The sequence below is a fragment of the Ictidomys tridecemlineatus genome, chromosome 6, assembly GCF_052094955.1.
Source record: "Ictidomys tridecemlineatus isolate mIctTri1 chromosome 6, mIctTri1.hap1, whole genome shotgun sequence".
NCBI lineage: Eukaryota > Metazoa > Chordata > Mammalia > Rodentia > Sciuridae > Ictidomys > Ictidomys tridecemlineatus.
The window spans coordinates 91,841,656-91,858,371 of NC_135482.1; the positions used below are offsets into that span (position 1 = coordinate 91,841,656).

Genomic DNA, 16,716 nt, shown 5'->3' on the forward strand with positions numbered 1-16,716 from the left:
TTCGGGTTGATACAAGTCTGCTTGACAGTGAATTAGAACCCTAGGTGCCACAGGCATTGTGAGAAACTTAAATAGTAAAACTACAGTACTTTGTGTGTAACTTATATTTTTTTGATAAAATTAATAAGATTTCTTAGTGGAATGATGATTTAAGAGAACAAATTGTACACCCTGAAAAAAGTACTACTGACTGAATTTCAATCATTCTTTTTTAACTGTAGCAATCAAATCTTAATTAGCCACACACAACAGAATTTAGTCCAGATCTTTGAAAGTGGTTTTCCAGTTTTAGGATGAATTAAGGAGATTTCCCTGCCCCTCTCTTCTTTGCATCTTTGGTAAAACTGGAGCCATCATTTCTGCTTCTAGGATGACTGTATGATTTCAGTTATATGTAATAGTACACAGCACAGAGTGGGCTGTTATTAAATATTTCTCCATTTTTTTCTTCAGGAGGTGAAGAAGGTGGGTCTAATAACTAATTACCAATTCACATTAAATTAAAAAAAAGATAAAAAGATCATCACTTCAAAATTTGCCTCTTCACGCTATCGTATTTTGAGGAATGCCTACTAAGTTTTGCTTGTATCTCTGGGAAGAAATCATTCTGTTTGTGTGCATGTTATATTTTCATTTGGTGCTGTTACCATGTAGACTCCTCGACCCTCCCTTTTGACCAATTTTATTAACTCAGCTTTTGTCTGAGTTCTTATACTTGAACTTTGGCACATATTTGAACTCCACTGAGTCATTACTACCTATTCCAGGGATTTGGTTTTTAGATTTTCTTCCTTGACAACTACGGGGACTGCATTTTGTATCCACAGAGGATCCTCCGTACCCTCCCCAGATCCCATCACCTAGTCATTCTGGACAGTTGTCCCACTGGTTTATTGCTATCTTCCTGCTTCATTCCTCAACCCACCCTTCCTATGAAATAAGCTCCCAATCCTTCTTGCTTTATCAGCCTTTTAGTTTCTATTGTGAAATAATCCTCCGTTATCAGCCCTCCACAAAGCCTTTTTGACCTACTGCCATAGAAGTGACATTTTGCTTCCTGAAACCTCCCGTGTATTCAGTTTTTATGACTGGCTGCTCACTGGCCTTCATACTAACATCTTTTGATTTTTCATTTACTCTTAAATATGATTTTATTAGATTTATGCTTTGTTCACTGTTTATGATGTTCAGAATATCTGTGCTACTTTCATGATTTTAGTATGTGCAGTTCAATCTGAATTTATAATACAGATTATCCTTTTAGTGAAGATTCTATATCATATTTGTAAAGCAATCAACCTGCTGATATGAGACAAATTTTAACAAATGATTAAGACACGCATACAGCATATAGATAATAAGTACTTATTTATTGACAGAGCTTGTGAATTTGAAAAATTCCCCTTTTCCCCTTAATCATTTATTTTTTCTCATGCATCTCTCTTTTGTTTGGTGGTGAATCAGGGCTGTTGTAATAAAATCTTTACAGGTCTGACGTCCAGAGTGGTACTGTAAGTGAATGAATCACCCACTGTATGACTAAGAGTCATTGCCTGACCTTCTTTTGTAACCTTTGATAAGGTAACAAAAGTATGAGAATTAAGAATAATGTAAGTCAGTATGCTATATACACTACAAAATGTGTGCACACACAGTTTTCCTTGATAAATGTGAGAGTGGTTTCAGATAATGCAAAGTTCATGGTTTGTGTATTTCAGTATAAAGTATAAAGTAATTCACTGCTAAAATTCCTGACAGTCTCCATAAATGAGTAGAAGTTGGTTTAGATATCTGTTGACTTTTTGTAACTTATTGGCATGGATCCGTGGACTAAAGGTATCCTAATGGAATACATGATAATATTTTCTTAAAGTTAATTAAAAAAAACAGTGTTTCTGAACAGAATACCTGGGAGTGAATGATCCTCCAAGGATGTTGAATTTTATTTCATTGTCAAATTAATCAAGATGACAGAAAGTGAACTGAAGACTCATTTTAATGCATTGTGTGCTATTTTAAACTTTTGAGGAAAAGTTTGAAGATTGATAGGTTTTAAAAATAAAACATATCTATACTTGCAGATATTGAGATGTCTGTAAACATACCTCTTACAAAATGGATTATTGTCAGGAGAATTTGTGGGGGAGTTATGAATATGTATGTCTTTTTAAAAGACTCATGTAAAAAAACTGCCAAAAATCCACACACAGTATCTGTTTAATAAATACTTATACTACAGCAGTCAGCAACCAAATTTTAAAATAAAAATGTAACCAATTTAAATTAATTTGTATAATATTATTTAAGATACAGAAAATTTAATATCAGTTTATTCATATTCTGAAACACTTATTCTTTATGAATCGAGGGGTTTTTGTTTTTATTTTTTTATCTAAGTCTTTAAAAAATTATTTTTTAGTTGTTGATGGACCTTTATTTTATTCATTTATTTATATACAGTGCTGAGAATCAAACCCACTGCCTCACACATGTGAGGCAAGTGTTCTGCCCCTGAGCCCCAGCCCCAGCCCCTGATCTAAGTCTAATATTTACCTAACTAAGGAGATTTTTTGGGTGGATAGAATTCGAAACATACCATTTACATAACGTATACTATTTATCTTGGTAGTCTGAGATGAAGAGTGAATATTGACATCAAACCATGTAATTTTATAGACTTTAGGATTGACTTACTGTCTCATTAGTGATATTTTTATATTGTCTTAAGAAGCCATAGAACTTTTTACTTAAGCCAGAAGGCCATAATACTCTAAGTTAATGAGAAATAAAGACACTAACAGGCGTCCTTATAGAAATAAAGTATTGCTTTAGTATAGGTTATTTTAAAACTTAATTCTGGGGCTAGGATTGTGGCTCAGCGGTAGAGTGCTTGCCTAGCATGTGCGAGGCACTGGGTTTGATCCTCAGCATCACATAAAAATAAATAAAAAAATAAAGGTATTGTGTCCAACTACAACTAAAAAAATATATTTAAAAGCCCCCAAAACTTAATTCTGTGTTTGCAGTAAAAATTAAGGTGTAACCTCTTTGGGATTGGAGTGATAGCATTAACTTAATGTGCAAAACTTCATTTCCTTATACATAAAATGACCTTATTTGGGAGTTGATCAAAAAGGAAATTTTGTTTTATATTTAACATAGTTAGAATAATCTGAGGAGATATATAGAAAAGATGGACCACTTAAAATGATTTTTTTAAAAGGTAAATAGATATAGTTTTAAATTTGGGTGTCTGATCTTGTTACTGGGTTTACAGAAGGATCTATCTATGTTTTTAAAAAATGTAGATGTATAATAAGTTTATATTATATTTTTTAAGGTGAAACTTAACACTAAATACATAAATCCAAGATGTGTGTTTATTTTGGTCTAGAAGGAAAAAATTTATGCCTTGGACATATATAATGAAAAGTCCATGCAGATAACTGATAGAATGTTTCCTGTAGATCCAACAGAAAAAGCAAAGGTGAAAAAAAAGTTGGAAAGAAAACATTGAAACAATTAGGGAAAATGGTTTTAAAGAGAGATTAACAATCACAAATAAACCAAGAAATGTATACTTTCCCCACCCAGATTGGAAAAATATTTCAAATATTCTTTTTAGTTGTAGATGGACGCAGAATCTTTATTTATTTATGTTTCTGTGGTGCTAAGATTCGAACCCAGTGCCTCACACATGCAAGGTAAGTGATCTACCACCGAGCTACAATCCCAGTCCTTGGAAAAGATTTTTAAAAGAAGTGATATCTAATGTTTGGGTCAGAGCATAAGATAACAGAAATAAATCTCATAAACTATGAGTGAAAATATGCTATGGTCTGAATATGACTACTCAAAATTTATAAGTTGGAATCTGGTCACCAATGTGATAGTATAAAGAGGTGGGGACTTTAAGAGGGGATTAAATAGGATTTGTACTCTTAAAAAGAAGTTAAAGAGAGCTATTCATATCTTTGGCTGTGAATGATACAGCTAGAGGACTCCATCTGTCATAGAAGCAGAGAGCCCTTATCAGGCACCAAATCTGCCAGTGCTTCCATACTGTGGGTAAAAAGTTTCTGTTGCTTATAAATTATTTTTGTTATAGCAGCCCAAATGGACTAAGACAGTGCAAGTTGATATAACATCTTTGGAGGGCAATTTTGACTGTGTAGAAATAATTTTAGAGATGGACATATTCTTTCACATAGCATTTCCTTCTCTAGAATTCTATTCTAAGAAAACAAGCTTATGTATAAAAATTTTGGTGCAAGGATGATAGTTACAGATTTTCGTGACAAAGAAATATACACTTTTTAAAAGTAACCTTTTAAATTAATACTAAGAAGACTTTAATGAGAAATCATTCAATTCATGATTTTGAATTCATTTGAATTCATCATAGCAGTAAAAATTTGCTTTTTTAAATTTTGGGGAAAATCCTTTTATATTGATGCATATACAGATACAGCCCTCTCCCATTATTATGCATAAAAGGAAAGTTCCAAAAGTGGAAAACCAGTAGGCTAGTGTTTGAAGCATCATGCCTCAGACTAGAGAGACTGTTTTGGGTTTGTAGATGAAATTTTATGTTCATTGGTTCACAGAACTGGCTGCTTCCAAGTAATTACTTTTTGTTGAGCACTCAAACTTTGTTTTTTTTATGTTGAGTTTTATATAGTTTTTAAAAATATTGGTTTGTTTCTATGTAGAAAAACAGTTTGGAGAAAACTGGTTTTTTGTCTGTCTAGAAAAACTACTGGAGTTAAAAATTCATTTGGTTTTGTTAGTTAAAAATAATACATGTTTGGTTTGTGGTGGGTTTAAATTGTGAGTGTTGGGAATAACAGACTGCTGTCTGATTGCAGATATGTAGTTGGGTGAGTTTTGCAAGGGAAGAATATGAGTTCTGCTCTGGCATATGAGTTGTATCATTTTCTTGCATTCTTCTCACTCTGAGTGAATATTGGTTCCCTTTACCTGCTGGAGCCAGCCATTGAGCCCAGTGCTGGGGATATTGTGGTAAATAACAAAGGCTAGTCCTTGCCCTCAAAAAGCACATGTCCTACTGGAAAACACAGGCCAAAACCAGGTAATGTACAGAATCACCAATTGCATTAAGTAATAGGAAGAAAATGAGAGTATCTTCCTATAGAGAATAATGCAGTGGGGTGGGTTAGGTAGGGGGATGGATAAGTGTGCATCCTTCTCTGAGCAAGTGATAAGCTGAAGCTTAGAGGATGAGAAGTACTAAGAGATGGATAGATTTACTTCTAGGCAAAGAGAGCATCTTGCCCAAGGAGGCCTAGGCTGGGCAAAGTAGGTGAGGGGGCAATGGAAAGACACAAATTTGGGAAGTGTGACAGGCATCTGATTCCAATCTATCTATTTTCTTTCTTTCTCTTTCTGCATTCAGACAGGATGGAAAGGCTCTAACTAAGTAAATGATATGATCAGATTTGCTTTAAGGAGTGGCCAGTTTTAGGAGCATTATGAATATGACTGTTGGTCACAATTTCCAGAATGTGACTGCCAATGTACAACTTTTACAATATGATCTGGTTATGTCATAGTATGACCAATATGCTCTCTGTCACCCTGGAGTAATGAAGCATTATAATTTATGTTACCTCATTTGAACCTACACATCTCCTAGCAAGGAGAAAATATTTGAATTATTCAGAGGAGGAAACTCCCGAGGAGTTGTTATGTTTTGAAATCTGCTGCTTGTTTTGTACAGTTACTCAGGCACGGCTGTGCCCTTTAGGTGCATTATTCCAATCAGTCTCTGTGAAAAAGACACTATTTCCATTTCACAGACCCAGAGTTAGTGAGATAATGTGGCCAAAGTCATATAGCTATAAATGACAGAGTTGGTGTTTGATCTGTTTTGTGTCTGAGTCCAAGTTCTTACACCTGCTTTTTGCCTATTTTTATCATCTATTTAAAGTCATGTAACACTAAAATTGTTAGCCATGGGAAATAGTAAGGTTTAGATTTCAAATCCATGGCTTCTTTGACAATAACATGTGGCCTTTTGATATGTTTGTTTTCTATAGCTCCATGTCAGGAATAGGAGGGAATTAGGTATTGCAGTCTGAATTAGCATTACAAATCTCAAATCTGCAAACTAAACCCAGATTGGGAATTGGGTTGGAGAATCAACATTTTATCGACTGAAGATAAACTTGAAAGTAACCTTTAGTATTTTACCCAATCAGGAAGAACCTTCACTATGGTAAAAATTTTCAGCCAAAGGCAATAATTGAATTTTTCTGCCTTGGTAGACTATGGTCCAGTGATATTAACAGAAGTTAAAGCACTTTTAAAATGGTGTGTCTCCTGGCGGCTTAGTATCAGCACCTCAATGGCATCAGCCTCAGGGCGTGTTTGAAGTGATGCTGTGGTGTTTTCTTTTATGTAACTCCTGTTCTGTGTGCCACTGACAGGGCTTGTCTGATTTAAGCCCCCTCTGTTGTCCCTATTTGCCTAACATACAAGCTTCAAGGATCATTTGATGTGCAAATTTAATTGCAGGTTTTATTTTCAAAGGATGACATAGGCTATATCATGCTAGCAAAGATTTATACAGCTTTTTCTAAACGGCTCTTCAGAAAGCTGGCATTTCATTCTGTTTATTGTAATGCTTCCTGATTTAATTTTTCCAAGGTTGCTTGCTTGTTATTAGCTGGTGATACCTTACAATGTTTTGAGATTCAGAATCCAAGTTGGGCACTTCACCTGAGTTTTTGCTTAGATGATATCTTATCAGCAGGTACAGTTCTCTTTTTCTATTTGCTGGCTGGCCTCTCCCTTTATTCTTCTCTCACTTCCTGTACAGTACTATAGCTCATGATTATGGATAGGAGAGGGTAAGCCTCATTATCTAGCCAATGTGATAACTTCCTGACTGTATTACAGAGTTGAGGTAAAAATACTCTAGGAAGAATTGGTACTTCTGTATGAAATGCCATTTGCTTGCCAAATGGCACTTGAGAACTCCAGTGCACTCATGATTTTAATAAGCTGAAATAGTTCTATCATCATCATTATTATTGTTGTTCTTATTATTTGTATTTATATTTAGAGCTTAACTTTTTGTGGAAAGGACAGATTTAGAGGATGACATTAAAAGTTTCAAAATGCTACCTGATAAGGAACATTCTGTAAGTTCTTTTGATATGCATTCTCTACCATGTGGACTAGGTGAAATGAGGAAATTTTAAGTGACATCTTAATGATGGGAAATATTGGCACTACCTTCCTCTCAGAAATTCTTTGTATATATTGTGTTTCAGTACAGGCTATTTAAATGGGATTTTTAAAAAGCAGAAATGGGAGATTCTGCAAAAAGTGTTATTTGATCATTTGTCAAGAGAATTTACAGATATCCTCATAGCATCTCATTCATCTCTAGGTTTTCTGAATATTGGGTTATTTCAGTTTTCTGAAATTTATCATTGTAGGTTGAAAAGACTAAAACTGCTACTTACTGTGTTTTAGCCAAAATCTAATTTAGCAAATATTTCTCCTTTTAAATTTGTATTAGGAAAATGTTCTAGCAAATTAGATCTGAATGAGGCCTTACAAACTGGTCTCATTTTATAGGTGAGCAAGTGAAAGGTAAGAGGTTACCTTACTTATGAATGTTACAGAGCTCCTAAGTGGCATATATGGTACATAAACCTAAATCTGTGGTTTTTCTAGTGCTGAGGGCTTTATGTTTTATACCTTGTCTTTGGTTATAGGGATGAATGGGCATGAGAAATCACTTTTCCCCCTTTGGTTTTCATTTTTTTCCCCCCAAAAAAAATTTGTTGAAATTTTTAATTGACATTGCCAAATAAGATCTTGATTTATTGGAACTGTACAGTGATTTTCAGATTAAAGATATTTAAATCCTTAATCAGATAATTTTTATATGGTATTGCCTTTAGTTTATTTCTAAATTTAGCAAGTTTAAGGTAAAACTGTCATTTTGTTCACTTACATACTCTGTTACATGATTTTGTAGTTCGTCCTTTTCAAATCAGTATTTCACTAACTTAAAAAAGACTCATGCCACACGTATACCTGAAGATTTAATCATGATTTCATTCTTCTAAATAACTGATGGGAAGAAGGAATTATATTGGTGCTGCTGTTTGTATTTAGTTACCTAACCAAGTGTTTATTTATATATACTTTTCTGTTTTCTACCTTTAATCTAGGTTTTATGACCAAACAATAACTCCAAACCCATAGTGAGCCATTTAGTCTTTTTTCTTTATATGAATAAATTGGTTTTTCCTCTCACTTACATACTATGCATGTTTGTCCTTTTACCTGTGGTATGTCAGTAGTTAGATATGATTCTCTCCAAATGTAAATTACATTTCCTATACCTTCTTCAGATATATTGTAAAGCATTTAAATGGTCATTCTACCCATAAGAATTTAGATAGCTTGTTTATAATTGAAATTTGAGGATGTATTTTAGACTTTTACCTAGCAAAAATCTCTTTTAGATTATCTCATTATTAATACATTAGTTTCTTACTCTCTTCAAGAAAGTTAGAAGAAGTGTTGATTTTGGGAAGACAAAGCATATTATCTTAGGAGAGGAAGGAATGAAGGACAGATGATGAGCTGGGGCTAACCTGTACAGGAACTGTACTTCCAAGATGAAAGGGGTTGTGACGTTGTTGATCCATTCTGCTTGACTCTTCTAACACTGTATGTAAGTGACCCTTTATCATTTCAAGATGTGATGATCTTAGTTCACAGGTTATTGCAATTGCATATCTTGCCTGCCTCTATGTGTGGTTATAAGGTATGGGATGTTGGACAAGGTTACCAGTAAAGAGGTATATATGCAATTTCCAGCATCCTGAAAAAGCTATGGAAAAATGCATAGTAACCAATTTTGTCATATTTCAATATATGATATTTTATCTGATCCCTTCTGGTAAACTGCCTTATGCTAAGGGAATAAGCCATTACCCAAGGATCTGCATCCTTGTTTAGGTCCATGGGTATGGCTTATTCCCTTAGGTCATAGCATCCTAAGTGCACATATGCATGGATATAGATGATTTCATTTTTTTGTTGTTTTATTCTGGACAATGATTTGTTATACACCATCCTATGTTGGATTAGCCTTTCTTAAAACTTTATTAGCACCTTTACCAATGATTCAGAAGCAAAAAGTATATCAAAATATTGTTACTTTATTAGCACTATTAACTTATTACTGGAAAACTCTTTCCGAGTGATAATGTTGTTTTTCTTGGGGAGGAGCTGGGGAGGGGGGGAGGGCGGTGGGGAACTTGTGGGTTTATGAGAAATTATCTTAAGAATGACAGGGGTTAGAATTGGAACACCCTCTCAGATCTCTTTTAGATCTCAACTACAGGAATATCTCGAAATGTTAGCTTGGAATTTTATGATTGTATTGTTACTTTTGATTATATTATTCATTTTAAAGTCTCTCCTTTATGCTACATTTAATATTGATCTTCACACTGAAGAGATTGTTTGTGCTTTCTACTGTTCTCCCTATTGGTTTCAAGAAATCAGTATTCCTTTATTCTCATTCTCTTGAGTATCTGAACTCTGCCGTTTTTTCCTGATGCTGTTCTGCCCAGTTTGGGTTCCCTAGGAAGCAGACTTTGAAATGGATATTATTGATGTATCCATTGTGGATATACTAATAGTGGCAAGTGGCAAGTACACTAAAAAGTGCTCTTGGCATCAATCCCTGTGGAAAGGAAGGAAAGAACTGGTTTTGGGCAGAGTGATAATTTGGGCTGCTAATGCAGTCTCTAGGAAGATCTGACCCACGGGGAACTCCAAAGCTGGAATGGCTTCTCACTGTCCTCCTCAGTTGGGGAGAGGGAACCAACTCTTTATATTCTACATGCCAACCAGTCTTTGGATCTCTGTGAGAACTAGTTAGGCTTTGGATGCTAGACTGTTGAGTATCGGTGTTGACTTTTTGAAGTAAATCTTAAACATTCTATCCACAGTTGCTGCTATTCCTTTTTCAAGTTATAAGAAATCTGGTGGAAAACCTGGGTGCTCTGTGTATAATATATTTGCTTATATTTATATATATGCATATATTTGAATTGGGTTTGGTAAAACCTACCTAATCTTTTGGTTTTCTATTCTATTTTTTTCTTTATTTACACTTTATTAACTTAAATATACTCTTTTTGAGTCTTTATATCAAAAACTCAAAGGAGTTCTAAATTTTCTGTTTAGTATTTATGTTAACGATCAGTGAATAATTTTCTCACATATTTTGCAATTTAATTATAAATTCACTTTTAGTGGCTATATTTTGTTTGGTTTGTTTTTTCTGTCTGCTGATGTTACCTTGTTTATGGAGTATTACTTTAAAATGGTTTTATGTTTGCTTCTTCTAGATACTCTAGGGGTATCACTGGCCCATGATCAAATTTCTTAGCTTGGATAGTCTCACACAAATAAGATTCAAACTTTTAAGTTCCTTCCTTCCTTCCCTCCCTTCCTTCCTTCCTTCCTTCCTTCCTTCCTTCCTTCCTTCCTTCCTTCCTTCCTTCCTTCCTTCCTTCCTTCCTTCCTTCCTCCTCTTCCCTTCCCTTCTTCCTTCCTTTCTTCCTTCCCTTTCCTTCTTCCTTTCTTCCTTTCCTTTTTTGATAGAGTCTCACTAAGTTGCTCAGGCACAACTTGAACTTGTGATCCTCCTGCCTCAGCCTCCTAAATTGCTGGGATTACAGGTGTGAGGCATCATGCCTGGTAGGATTCTAAGTTTTTATTGCAATATTTTCCCTACCTTCTCCCCCATATTCTCAGAGACAAGCTCCCTTAAAATATTACTAAGGTAATGGATGAATTTCATCTGTGCCCCCACCACTTTTTTAACTGCAGTGGAAGCACTTTGAAAATGGCTCTGGTTTTATGGAAAGGCCTTCCTACAACTTTATACCTTATGTACCCAAGACTTCTTCTGTCCACATGTGGACATCAGGACTGCTATATACAACTGTGCAGATTTTATTCTGTTTTGAGGAATAGTGGAGCTGAAATCTACCACAGTTCTGCTCTCTTGAGCAAATGCTTTTCCTCTGCTCTTGTCTGCTTAGGGGGACATGCTATCAATTTGAATCTTAGACTGAAGCACTCAGGAGACTCCAGTGAGCATTCTTCAGGGCCTCCGCTGGCTATGTATTTGTATTTGCGCTTGCCACTTTGGCCTCGGGATCTAGCTTTGGTTTGGCATCAGGGAATTTTCTTTATTGTGAGTAAAGCTATATATTTGATTTCATTCCACTCATTTTTTTGTCTTTTCAAGGCATTTGTAGTGATGACTTCTTCATTAGTTCTTTGAAACATATTGCTGTGCCCACAATTCCCTGAAGTTATTTATTAACACTCTATTCCTCAGATTCTGCCTCTTCAGCATGAAAGTAATGAGTTATAGTAACTATCCTTATAGTGTTAATTTAGAGCACATAGTAAGTTCTCAATCAATGTTAGCCATTGTTTTTGACCATGTAACCCCCCCCCCCAACTTTTTTTTTTTACCACCTTAGGCAAGAATTGGAAGCTCTTAATAGTAACTGTGTTTACTCACTTAATAAGAAGAGGAAGTCTTAGTTAACGCCCTAGAGAAGCCAAAGGAGAAACTTTGTTCAGTCTGGTACAATACCGAAACTTAAGCTTGAAGTTCCACCCTTTCTGTGGATGTGCTAAAGGTCACTTGGCACATAAGTGAGCTGAGAGGAATGCCCTCTCAGTATTACCTTGAGGATTGCTTGGAGGAGTTTTGCCTGAATTGTGTGGGTAGGTAAGTTTGAGCTTGTGAATATTTTCTTTGCTAAGGAGGGCTCTCAAAGGCGTAATTATTAGAGAAGGTGTTTGTGGACCTTGAAACTTGCAGTAATATTTTTAGTCCAAGTAAGCCCTTTGACAATTTTTAAAATTCCCTTTTGATATTCTAAGTGGATTTTGAACTTGGTGAAATTGGTGTTACCCCAGGTTTTACAGAATCCTGCCTCCTGTCTTCTTGCTTACAGTGATGGGGATTTAAAGGACTTTCTTCCTTTGGGTCATGGTGGTTAAGAGAATAATTTTCCCCTCATTTTAGAGCTAAAAGAGATCTGTTGACAGTTAACAGTTGGGAAATACACAGAGAACAAGACATCAATTTTTCTTAAAATTACTTTGAACTTATATACAAAACACTGTGATTATCCTATAAATATTAACTGCTTTGAATTGTTTATACAATGTTAGTTGTATTATGAGAATTTGCTTATTAACCAGGTTTAGCCTTCTTAGGTTGTTATTGGCTTTGAGTCCCACAGACTTGACCTTGCCAGATTTCTGGGTAAACATTTTCACTTGGGACCTAAAAGGTAGTTGAATATGTGTATTTAAAGTTTTCTTTTTAAAAATCTATGTGTATTAATGGAACTTGTAAATGTTTAATTAATGGAATCTAAAAGAACATCTGTTTCAAAACCCAAGTTTATAATTATGTGTTTTAAACATCAAATTTGAGTTTAGTTACAAACATGATTCTTAATATATAGAGGTCTCTAGATGTCTTATTTTCCAGGTTCTTATTGGTTTCTTACATTTAATCATATTCAGAAACAACCTTTTTGTTATTGTTCTGTTACTAGTAACTACATTCAAGGCTAAGATTGATACTACTTAAAACCAACCAGGAACTGATAACATTGTGTCTGAACATACTAGATAACAAAAATAAATAACTGGTTAAGTCACTGTTTTGGTGTTGGGAGATGTGTATTTTTCAGTTCGAGTGCCATGATTTATGGTTTATTGAACCTTTTTGAAATATATTCTCATATATGTTGATTTTCCTGTGTCTGTTATTTTTAAAGGTTTTTCTATACCATAAGGGACATTATCAATGCACACAAAATTTACCCATATGAGTTATGAAGCTTTTAGTAGAATAGATAGTTGACCGTCCTTGAGATGTTTATAGTTCAATTTATCCTTACCTTGCCAATAAAGTTTCAGTGAGCTTTACTGAAATTGGTCAAATTCCAAGGCAACTGTCAGTATCATGTGGAATATAAACTTCCTGTATTCTCTGGGAATTGTATGTAAAATAGTTTGTTCTTTGACCCAGCTGTCCCCGCTTTAAGGGTGCCTTTGTATATACTGTACCTGGAATGGTTTAAAAGAGGTTTTGGCTTCTCAACAGCTAGACTTGAAAACTTTTTTCAATTTAACTTATGTAAATTGTATATAAGAAGAGACGACTAGAGAGAGGATCCGTGTTTAGTCTTCTTTCTATATAAATAATTCTGAAATAAATTGTATAGAGAAGTCTGCTTTTTAGTTTGTTTTTCAGGGACATCATTTGCCATTAATTCACAAAAGTAGGTATGAAGTTTAATGGAGGGAACTGTCTGGAGTTTTAAGGTACATAGTCAGCTCATTGAATTTTAGGCTTAAATAATTGTTAGTTGAAATCATAAAATTTTTGTGCAGAGGGGCTGGGGATGTGGCTCAAGCGGTAGCGCGCTCACCTGGCATGCGTGCAGCCCGGGTTCAATCCTCAGCACCACATACAAAGATGTTGTGTCCGCCAAAAACTAAAAAAATTCTCTCTCTCTCTTTAAAAAAAAAAAAGATTTTGTGCAGAGGATGTAATGAAGTAAATTATCATATACTCTTTTGATTATTTACCCTATAGGATTTTCAAATTTAATTAAACAAGTATTTTAAAATTCCTTTAGAGTTTAGTTCATGTATAGGTTTTCAATTATTTAATTTGACATGTAAATACTTAAAAATTGACTTATCAGTTATTTGAAGAAATTATAATTCTTATTTTGGCTAAAATTTGTAGCATTTGCATATAGAAACTTGTGTACAGAATTGTATTAACTAGATTTAAGAATTTTATTAGAAGAAACTTTTATTCTTAATTATTAAATTATTTTCTCAAATGTTAAAACAATTTGTGAAGTAGTGTACTTGGTAATGTAAGATCCCAGCAAAGTGGTATGTGTTTCTTAAGCTTGCCTTGGATCACATATCGCCCTTCTGCAGGAAGGCTTTGGTTTTAAGAAGGTTGTTCTTTTCTTAATTAAAAATACATTGTGTCAGATATTTAGATATAATTCAGAATAGTACTGTTTAACTTTGTTAAATACATAATCCAAACCACCAGATTTAAAGCTCTGAACAATTTCCTACTCTTTTCTTCAATTTTTCTTTAAAAAAAAAAAAAAAGCTTTTCCTTATTATGCAGGTAACTTTTCTTTAGTTTACCATTTCATACAATTTGCCAGACCAAATGACACAGTTAGTATCCATTAAATAGAGCCATGAATATCAATCTTGGACACAAAGCCCGGAATTGTGGTAGGGGAAAGCTGTCCTGCTGCTCTGGGCTGGCATTCCAAAGACTGTGAATGAATTCTCTTTACTTATTCAAAGCCTAGCCTCCTGAAAGCCAGCTCCCTTTTGCCCATTCTTAACCCATGCCACATTCTTCTGGCTAGAAGTTGGCAGTGGACTTCTCATTTCCCATCATATAAAAACCATTGTCTAGTGTGTAATTTATCACCTGTAATCCTGTATCTTAGTTTACAGCCTAAGTTTCTGAATGTTCTATATATATTGTAGTTCCCATTTCCTCCCTATTTTTCTTTACTCATACTTCAACTGGAAAGCCTCTCTTCATAACTAAAATTTACCTCTCTCCTAAGGTTCACTGACCAGCACCATTAAATTTCTCCTGGTCCTCTCTCCCAACTGTAAATATAATGTTTTGTTTTCTGCATTTTCTTACGGTGCTTCACATTCTATCTTTTGTTTCTTTTTATGTGCTGTGATATTTTAACTCTTCCTGTGATATTGACTGAGTTTAAATGATTGACTAAGTCACTCTGAGTTTACAGTAGTTTGGTCTAGTTTCTCCTGTGTTGTATTACATTCAGTAGATGTAATATTTGAGGACTTAATAAATGGAATGACATGGCAATGAATTCACGAGAAGGCATTTTACTCCTCTATTAAAATGCACATTGAGGGACAAGTCTAAAGAAATAAGGCCTTATTTCTGAATTAGAGCTGTTTCTAGAAGGGAAAGCTGAAGAAATGATCAAAGTTGAAGTTTATAAACACTTTAGATCGTGTTGTGTGGTGGCTCGATACTGTTAGAATTAGAACAGCTCTTCCTAGGTAAAGACTTGAGGCTGATAAGAAATGGAAGACAAACCGGCTTTGTAGATACTGACTACAGTTCTGTCTTAAGAGAATAAATAGTTTTGCTTTAATGCTGGTTTTAAAAATGGGAATTTGTTACTAAGTGGTTGACATTAGGGAACAATTTGAGCACAATTAAAATTTCACATCCCTTATGCTTGATTGCATCTAAGAAATATTTTCTTTACCTTCCTTCATTGTCTCTTTAAAACAATGAGCTGCATGGAGACACTCAGAATGCAAATGTACACACCTTAGATACCCTGATACCTTACTTCACATGTATCATGAACCACACCCACACACATTTTATGTTATTACTTTCCCTCTGATTTCAGGTAATCCTTCTTTTACCACTTTCCAATCACAGGCTGCAGCCTTTGACAGCCAATTCCACACACTAGCTTCAGATCTTTTACAAGGTGAAGTGCCATATTATTGCAGTGTTGTTGTTTTTAAAATAACCATTTAACAAATGTAAGACTGTGGTATGGTCTTATGGTCTTCATTAGATTCTTATTTTTTTTTTTTAAATATGTTATTAAAAATGTTTTTGATCATTTACCTCTAACTTTATTTTTCCCATAAGCTCTGTGGTTTTAATTAAGTGTCTTTGCATACATGCTTTTATATATATAGATTTTACATTAAAACAGCACTTAACTTTGCTAATTGGCAACCTACAGAGTGTGAACTGATTCTTCTTTCCACGCCCCCGACCCCCCACAGTGGTGAAAGACACTAACTGGTCCCTGTAAGAAAGAAGACCATGCAATAGAGAAAGCCTGAGAACTTGTTTCACCAATATACTGTTTGAAAAGGCAGGAGGGAGGCATAAACTTACTGGTGGGACTAAATGAATTGTCTTAAAAGTGAATAGGAACTCAAAAGTAAACATGCAATGCTGTGGCCCCCTGTAGTAAAAATATATTTTATCCTTAAGTAATAAGAATTGTGTTCAACATTTTTAAGCCTCTATTATGTGCTAGCCTTACTGTGATCAGTGCTTGACATGGATTATGTCATGTAATCTTCACAAAAACCTAGCAATAGTTATTATACTGTCTTCATTTTATAGATGAAGAAAATGAAGGCTTCCAAGGGTTAATTAACTTGCTTAAGGTCAATAACTCATAAATGGTAGAAATGAATTGAATTTGATTTCTGTGCTTTAGATCTCAGTGGTCCCTTAGAATACATTGTAGATTATAAACTAATAACTACCACATGTGTTATTTCCTTTGCACTTAATAACTGTCATTGGCATCACAGGCTGTTTTGATTCCTGTGATAGATGAAGAAACAAAGGTACTTAGGCTAAGAACGCACAGACCATCAGAGGCAGACGACAGCTGAAATTGATTCTGTCTTTCCTGGCACTTATACATAAAGAGTAGTGGGAAAAAAAATAGAGAATAGGGATAAGATGGTGAGCTGAACTGTAAAAAAAAGTAAGAAATGATTGTGTTGGAAATTAGGTGGAGGGAGAAGGTG

At 34.6% G+C, this 16,716-nt stretch overlaps 1 protein-coding gene across 9 annotated transcripts in view; it reads left to right on the forward strand.

The window, feature by feature from the left end:
* Positions 1 to 16,716, forward strand: part of Eps8 (EGFR pathway substrate 8, signaling adaptor) — a 165,713-nt gene that overhangs the window by 59,582 nt on the left and 89,415 nt on the right. The window contains exon 1 of one of the 9 annotated variants that reach the window (XM_078015193.1): positions 11,681 to 11,808. The exons of 7 other annotated variants lie outside the window; for them this stretch is intronic. The gene's annotated coding sequence lies outside the window, so the exon portion shown is untranslated. Of the gene's footprint in view, positions 1 to 11,680; positions 11,813 to 16,716 lie in introns of those variants that run through there. One more of the 9 variants, XM_078015194.1, reaches the window with a different exon arrangement.